We start from the raw sequence: 6,525 nt of genomic DNA, 5'->3' as shown, positions 1-6,525 counted from the left end.
TGATCGTTGTTATGGAAATGATCAGCTCAGCTCTGCATGACTCAAGCTGACATAAATATTTAAATAAACGTTATACTTTTTATTTATTTAATATGAAGAGATTAATAGATTTATACATGATTTAATTTTAGTTTTTGTGGTTTTCCATACCTGCTGTGGTATAAATGTTCTGAAGCCTTTTATCCACTATTATTTTTAATTACTATTAATTCATTAGGATTATTCATGTATTAATCATTGCATAGTGTTAGGAACAGTCTGTGACTTATTATATTTATTTTTTATTAATTTTTGTAGACAATTTAATGTGCTTTGTAAGTGTCTAAACTCACAATAATTAAACTGAGAGCCATCAAAGAATGTGTTTTAAGGTCATATTTCATACACAATGTTTTTCTGTGTGACATCATGGGAAATAAACTTAAAAAAAAGAAAATCAAGATGACAGGAAGAAACGTGTAGGTCCCCTCAAGTTTGGTACATCCTTACATACAGTTTCCAGATATCTGTATTTGCTATTCATCTGTTTAAACAAGCATATGTAAGCATACACAGCATGAACTTGTATAGTCTTGTTACTGGCCAGGAGGCAGAAAGGCTCCCTCTTGAAGATCAAAGTGCCCTGGTGTAAAATATTTCAATCATGGATTAAAAATCCTTGTGAAGAAGCTGACTGAACTGACTGGGAGTCCTGCACGGAAATGGACAGGAGAGAAAGAAGTCACAACTCCAAAATGAAAATGGCCTTTTAAATGGACTTGCTACGGTCTGACGAAACAAAATAGCTTCACACGCAGTAAGTTTTATATGAGAGAAACGTTTCTGCAGGTTTTAAGACAGACGGTGATAAATTGCTAAAAGATTTTTTGGCTTAAAAACTTCTTTACCCTTCAGCATTATAGCTGCTTCATTTCTGAGCTGCCTAATAATTAGTAGACCTGGTGACTGATCACAACTGGCAGTCACGTATGCCGCGATATTAAACTGCACTCTGCATGTTTGAAAGATAATGTGGTATGCTTTGAAATATGAGTTATTGCCTTTTAACCCAACAGTGTTTCTCAATTGACTTGGAAGACTTTTGGCTTCAGAATTCAAATTCTCATAACTTTTAGTTGAACTTCCACCACATTTTGTCATCTGTGCACATCATAGTAACAGGTTCTCACTCCTCCCAACAAGTTGCAGATCTTTCTGGACATGCGTCATCTGTCCCCCATGCAAGTTCACACTATTATCATTTGCTCATTTTGTAAAAAATCAGTCCAAATAAACTTACAAATTATGGGAAATAATAACTAATCAGCAAACTAATAGTTCCTGTAAAACAACAACGCTGTGGATCAGTGTTTTTATTTTGATGGAGTTATTTCCTCCACCCTTAATAACTCCATTGTTTTAGACACATTCTCCTGACTTCTCAAGGCTGAAGTTTGGCTAAACACACATTTTGACTCCTGCTTCCCTAAGATGCTGACGTGCGCTAATATTTTATGTAAAACAAAAAACAGTTTACACGCAAGTGTGAGAATACTGAACAATAATTCAACAGTAAATCTGCATTGCACTGCTGTCATCTTGTCATAAACACAGCATACAGTGGGACAAAAGCATATCATTTATTACATTTACACTAGACTCACTGGATTTTAACGTTACAGTAAATGTTTGCCAGATTGTCTTTCTCTGCCTGACGGTGATAGATGCAGCATATAACTGGAATCCGCCAACGGCTGTGGACGCGGTGTGATGACCTCACAGCAAAAGGTGGATTCACCACTTGAGGAAATAATCTCCTTGCTGCATATTGTCAGGGACGATATCGGCTGTGATGACAATTTGTGACCAAACGGACGAGAATATCCCAATGTCCAATAATGATTTATAACACTGTATGTTCCAGTTTAGTTCCAATATGTACCGCAATATTGTTTACAGCTGACAACAGCTTCACCCACAGAATGTGGCTGATGTTTATTTTTATAAATAAACTGGTAAATTAAAAAGACCATTTATATGTAAATGCTTTTGGTGCAAAAATGTTAGTGCATTGTACCTGTGAACTTGAAGTCATAGAGAAAATCCAATAGCCACACGTGAAACATGAACTACATAGTGATATCTTAACGTCTTAATAAATTGTTCTGAATGACAGCTGCAATTACTGTGATTACCACCTCCAATTTGCACAAGTGGTTTAGGAGGAGCACTGTGAACTGACTGTTCTTTCAGACTGTGGCACTTTTAGAGCAGATTTTTTTTCTCTGCATATCTTGCAGAAATCAGAAATGTTTGAGATTACTGTACATAAAATTTATCACCAGTAGTAATTTGGTTTTATTGTAAGGTAGGTGGAGGGAGAGAAACTACCAAACATGTCATCTCACATCTTGCACAAGTTAATGAACATAAATCAAGCAATAATTGAGAGCTTTATATTTGAATTGTTTCATGCACCCTGACAGTTTTGAGCAAGAAACTGGCTTTGGCTGGGGTTAGGGTTAAGGTTATAAACTAGGTTTTACAGTTTGTACTGTTTTGAGAAATGCACTATATGCACTATTGTTCATATATTGTGCTATAAATGCACAAAACAGTGACAGCGATTCTCGGGTCATGGAATTTGGCTGGGATGCTCATCACTGTATTTAATGCTGCAGTATCTATTTTTTATTTTAAAAAATGTGCTTTTCACATTTTTATTAAAACTGTCACCGTCTGTGTTGTTGGGGATTTTTGTGGGTGTCTATGTGTGGGGGCGTTCCCTTTGAGAGGTGCAGCCAGCTGCATGTCACGTGGCCTTCAGCGACAGAAAGCCAGAGTTAGATTCATGTTACCCGTGTGTTTAATCAATCCAGTGCCATCTGCAATCATCTTTGTCTTGACGAAGCATTGTAGGTACGTTGAGTTTAATATATTGTTGTGCATCATTATTTTTATATTATTTCTGGTTGTTTAGATGTAAAATAATTTTGGATGTTTATTGTTTGCACAACTTTGCTAATTCATTTGGGACAGTATTTAATTTAGCTATGTTAAACTTATATGTACATGTTTACAAAAGACTGAAAGTGATGTATTCTTTTTTTGTTTGTATTTTAGTTTCACACTTCCTTAAATTCAATAAACCTGTGGATAAACGGTCAAGCTTCTTCAGAGTCTTGATATAAGGAAGAGTTTAGCTGTACTGTCTAGTTGCATTCTGTATGGCGAAGGCAGTATAGTGAAACTACAGCTTCTCTACGGACTAGACATCGCAGTTCAAGCTGGAAGACTCGAATACACATCGACGTACCCAGCCAGTGAATTATTATTACAACGTTCACGTCTCTAAATCACAAGAAAACAAGTAATTATGACAGAGGAAGCTGCTACGTGGGAGACACGATCTCAAGCTTCGTGTTCTTCAGTACAGTCAAGAGCGTCTACTACAGGGTCTGCTGCTGCTAAAGCAAGAGCAAAAGCTGAAGCAGCAAAAGCACGCCTCGCCTTTGCCGAAGAGGAGGCTAACTTAAAACTGCAAAAGGCTAAATTGGAAGCATCAATGGACATTCTGAGCATAAAAAAAGAAACAGCTGCAGCTGTCGCTGAAGCCGAAGCACTTGAAGCAGCTGCTGATTTGAAGAAAAATCCATCAGGTAACCAGCTTAACTGGGAAATAACTTCCTTAGAAGCCACCAAACGAACGAAAGAGTACGTTCTCAACCAAGGTCAACAGTTGGATGCTGATAAACAACTCACGCTTCCTTCAAAGCCACAGGTAGATGCTGATGCTTCACCTATGCCTGAGAATCTTATGCCAGACGTTAAGCCCTTCATTCCAAAGAAAAATAATTCTGGATCCCAGTTATTTTGCCAGACTCCACAGCAGCAACTCACTTATGAGAAAAGCACAATTCGACCCGATCATGATCATTTTACTCCAATACGTCCCTCTACGCCACAAGTGAACGTCAGTGATCATCCCCCTCATTCATCATTTTCAAATCCTAAATTTGACGATTTGAACGTGAATGACTTCGTTCGCTATCTGGCTCGACGGGAACTGGTGTCTACGGGTTTACTCAAGTTTAATGATAAACCTCAGAACTACAGGGCTTGGAAACGATCATTTCAGTCTGCCATCCATGGTTTACGTTTGACATCCAGTGAGGAGATGGATCTTCTGCTGAAGTGGCTAGGCAAAGATTCAGCCGAACATGTGGAGCAAATTAGAGCAATCCACATAAACCACCCAGATGCAGGACTGGCTATGATTTGGAACCGGCTTGACCAAACATATGGCTCTGCGGAAATTATAGAAGATGCCCTCTTCAAACGAATTGAGACGTTTCCCAAAATAACGAACCAAGATTTTTCCAAGTTAATCAAGTTGAGTGATTTACTAAGCGAACTCTTGGCAGCTAAGGACGAAGGAGACTTACCTGGACTCACTTTCCTTGACACGGCAAGAGGCATAAATCCGATTCTGCGAAAGCTGCCTTTTAACCTACAGGAAAAATGGGCATCAGTAGGTTCATTGTACAAGCAAAGATATCAGGTCCCATATCCACCATTTGGTTACTTCGTGGACTTCATCAGTCAAGAAGCAAGCATTAGGAACGACCCAAGTTTCAATCTCAACTCTCAAGAGGACATTGCTCCAAAGGCTGAGCGGACAGCTTGGAAGTCGAACAGATACAGAGAGGTTTCTACTCACAAAACCGAAGTTACCTCAAACGCAAACGAGCTCTTCTCAAAATCTGATGATTGCAACAAAATGTGTCTTCTGCATAAAAAGCCACATCCTCTGCGCAAATGTCGAGCATTTAGGGAGAAGTCCATTGAAGATCGTAAGAACTTCTTGAAGGAGAATCATGTTTGTTTTAAATGTTGCTCCTCCACACTGCATGTCGCAAAAAACTGCACAGCTAAGATCCTGTGCGCAGAATGCAACAGCGAAAGGCATCCCACAGTGCTTCACCCTGGGCCAGCACCTTGGGCAGCAGAAGTAGATCCTCCATCAAGGCACGGCGGGGAGGTTGAAACCCCTGTTCAATCACAGGTCAATACCCAGTGCACTCAAGTTTGTGGTGGAGATCTTGCTGAGAAATCATGCTCTAAAATAAGCCTTGTAAAGGTTTATCCATCTGGGTCTAGGGACAAGGCTACGAGAGTCTACGCCATCTTAGACGAACAAAGCAACCGTTCGTTAGTTACCTCACAGTTCTTTGAGGTCTTCAGTGACACAAGTTCAAGTTCTCCTTACACCTTGAGAACATGTGCTGGAGTGAAGCAAGTATCAGGAAGAAGAGCTACCGGCTACGAAGTGGAATCTCTGGATGGAACTGTCCGTCTCCCATTACCAAGTCTTATAGAGTGTAATGACATCCCAAACAACAGAGACGAGATTCCAACTCCCGATGTAGCACTCCACCATCCTCATCTTAAGTCACTGACGCACCTGATCCCAGAGGTCGATCCAAAAGCACCAATCATGCTTCTTCTGGGCCGTGACATTCTCCGTGTTCACAAAGTCCGCAAACAGGTGAACGGCACACACAACCTGCCCTACGCACAGAAGCTGGATTTGGGGTGGGTGATAGTAGGCAACGTATGCCTGGGCAACGTGCACAAACCACCAACAGTTTGTACCTTCTTCACCACTGCTTCTGATATTGGACGTCCAACACTTTTCCAACCATGTCCAAATGTGTTTCATGTTAAGGAAATATATGGTGGATTTCCAGTCAACGAACGCATTCCAGCATGCTCAGAGGGGTCATCTGTTTGTGAAGCTGACCATCTAGGATGCTCGGTGTTTCAGAGAACCAAAGATGACAACCAAGTAGCACCTTCGATTCAGGATGGGTACTTCATGAAGATAATGCAGGAAGGACTTTGCAAAGACCCAAGCAATAGTTGGATAGCGCCATTGCCTTTTAAACATCCACGCCCACGGCTTCCCAATAATAGGTCTCATGCGCTAAAGCGTCTCACATCTCTCAGACGCAACCTTGACAAGAAGCCTGAAATGAAAGAGCACTTCCTGAGCTTCATGGACAAAATGTTCAAGAATAACCATGCTGAGTTAGCTCCTCCACTCAGTGAAGACGAAGAAAGGTGGTATTTGCCCACATTTGGTGTTTACCACCCAAGAAAGCCAAAACAAATTCGAGTTGTCTTCGATTCGAGTTCCCAGTTCAATGGCATATCCCTCAATGATGTGCTGTTAACTGGTCCTGACTTGAACAATACACTCCTCGGAGTCCTGATTCGCTTCAGAGAAGAACCGATTGCCTTCACAGCAGACATCGAGCAGATGTTCTACTGTTTTCTAGTTAAAGAGCAGGACAGAAACTTTTTACGTTTCCTTTGGTTTAAAGACAATGACCTCTCCAAAGACATTGTTGAGTATCGTATGAGAGTCCATGTCTTTGGCAATAGACCGTCTCCCTCAGTGGCCATCAATGGTCTGCACCAGTCTGTTCGAGGTGGTGAGTTTCATGTCGACAGTGATGTTCAGCATTTTGTGATGCATGACTT

The sequence above is a fragment of the Poecilia reticulata genome, chromosome 5 (genome assembly GCF_904066995.2).
Source record: "Poecilia reticulata chromosome 5, P_reticulata-male-v2, whole genome shotgun sequence".
NCBI classification, from domain to species: domain Eukaryota; kingdom Metazoa; phylum Chordata; class Actinopteri; order Cyprinodontiformes; family Poeciliidae; genus Poecilia; species Poecilia reticulata.
This window is presented reverse-complemented; position numbering follows the sequence as displayed.